Source organism: Phlebotomus papatasi, chromosome 2 (assembly GCF_024763615.1).
Source record: "Phlebotomus papatasi isolate M1 chromosome 2, Ppap_2.1, whole genome shotgun sequence".
Lineage (NCBI taxonomy): Eukaryota > Metazoa > Arthropoda > Insecta > Diptera > Psychodidae > Phlebotomus > Phlebotomus papatasi.
In genome coordinates, this window is record NC_077223.1 from 61,947,430 (window position 1) to 61,949,751 (window position 2,322).

General features: G+C 30.0%; 1 long non-coding RNA gene across 1 annotated transcript; it reads right to left on the reverse strand.

The window, feature by feature from the left end:
* Positions 1 to 525: 525 nt before the first annotated feature.
* On the reverse strand, positions 526 to 1,254 carry LOC129802000 (uncharacterized). Its single transcript, XR_008751749.1, has 3 exons — positions 1,182 to 1,254; positions 973 to 1,119; positions 526 to 878 (listed from the first exon to the last, which is right to left on the reverse strand). It is a non-coding gene; the product is annotated as an uncharacterized LOC129802000 (long non-coding RNA).
* Between the last annotated feature and the right edge of the window lie 1,068 nt (positions 1,255 to 2,322).

Sequence of the window (2,322 nt, forward strand, 5' to 3'; positions counted from 1 at the left end):
ATTCCTTTAATAATTAATACTTTTTAAGTAACAGCAAACTTGTGCCAAGCAGTTAAAAAATATGCTCTCCAGTCATTACAATCATCGCTCTTAAATACTATTAGTATCGGTAGATCGTTAGAACGAATTCATCAAAATTGAGATTTTTCTTCTATGTTTAATTGGAACTGAGCCATATCATAATGTAATTTTTCTTCTCAATCTGTTTGTACTACTAAATTTATAGCAAGTCTCAATTTTTTTATTTAAAAATAGGTGAAAAATCCCAATAGGTGATAAACTCCAAAAGAGATTAAATAAAAATAAATCGTTAAATTCCTTTCAATATAAGCCTTTAATAAAGTATCCTGTGGTATCCTTTAAAGTGTTTCTCTCGCTGCTTGTTCTCTAAAATTCTTAAGAAACAAATAGGTTGATGGACAAATGCCGTAATTTTTCCGAAGCTTTGGAAGTCTTAGAATTTTAAAATCTTGTAAAAATATGATTTCTTTGCTGATAATAGTCAAATTGAAACTCAAAACAGACTTATTGTGGATAAATTCTTTATTTTAAGTTCAAAGTTACAAGGGTTTCACATAGTAAGATGTAGTGGATGATGTGTAGTTTCACGCAGCTGAACCTTTTTTTCAAGACCCTTGCTAAACAAATATAAACTATATTCAAACTGATTATATTCCGTTAGTTCCTCTTAGATACTGACTATTTAAAAATATACAGACCATTTCCTAAATAATTATTTTTCTCCCAATAAAACATCATTTTCGAAACTGATGCATACGTGAAACTACCCAACCCTTGCATAACAAGAAAACTCTATCCTTGTCTTCTTTTGGATTTTCTGGATTTTCTACAGGGTCTTCTTCGTATTCTTATGCACCCTAAAATTGATAATAAAAGTTTATACATGGCTAGATGATGCATTTTGTAAGTTCATCCTAAAGAACCTAAATTGAAAAATAACAATTTACGTACGTCTTCCTGATTTGCAGTTGGTTTGATCAGAAACACATTGATTAGGGAAAGTAGCTTTTTCCTTTCTACTGTAAATACAACAGATTTCTCCTCCTTTTGGTTCACATTTTGCGGGACATTGAAGATCTAACTGTCCCTCAGTTGCAGCTTTATGAAAGAAATATTATTATTGTTATTATTTTATCACTATTTCAGACTATTTACTTTACCAAAATAAATCACCAGAAGCAAAAAAATACAAACAAATACTTTCATTGTTCTTGTTTTGTACAGAAAACTAACTTGAAATGCTTGCTTCTCTGTATATTTATATCATTTTCAAAGTCTTTTTACTATAATTATATTAATGAACCATACCAGATCCGAATTGATTAATATTCATAAATTTCTAAGTTCTTTATAAATGAAAGATTATGTACTGATAAGAAATTATTGGTAATAGTTTAATTTTAATCGAATTTAATAGTATAATAAATTTCCGATAAGAAATATTTATTATTATCAAGAACGATAAAAATTAATGTTTCGGTATTTAATCAAATTTAACACAGTTTCCTTTATCAAAGTTTCCTTTAGTTCCACAAACCCATTGTGAAGCTAATTTACATTATGATAAGCTTCAATTCCATTTAAAAATTTGAAAAAAAGTCCAATTTCAAAGATAGCCCAATCATATGGTACCCCACTCTCCCCTATATAAAACTTTCTCTTTGAGTGTGGGCCATAAAATTGATAACATTAAGGACACGTCGCCGGTGTCTGAATCGAGAGTGCTACAACTTGTTAGAGGGTCATTGTAAGACCAGCTTCAGACCTGAGACTTAGCCATCCGACTTAACTCCCCTAATTCCTAATCAGGCATGATTTTTTAGAAAAATGTTGTTTAGGATTGGATTATAAGAGCAAATGATTCAATGATTCATTAAATTTTGAAAAATCAATAAAATTGCTTGTTATTAAGATTTTTGAAACCTTCGGGAACTGGGCTAAACCTTCAGTCTGAAGCCGGCATAAGGATCTCAAATCTGAAATCCGTTTGTCTGGGCCATATTTAGGTTTTCTTTAAATATGCATTTTTAGTTTCTTTTTACATTTTTTCTTATATGAGTGGAAACTAAAGAGATTTCCAAATCTAGAATTTTTTCAGGAGCTTGATTTATTCCAGAATTAACATATTTTTGGTCAGAATTGTCAAATTATACCTCGCTTAATTAAATATGTTTAATGTGGATCTTACTGCGTAGGGGAAACTAGGGCACCACCGCACACTTTTGAACTCGATTTTGACAGAATTTTCCAAGAAAATGGTTAATTAAATTTCGATAGGTGATTAAATGTAAATTTCGTGTG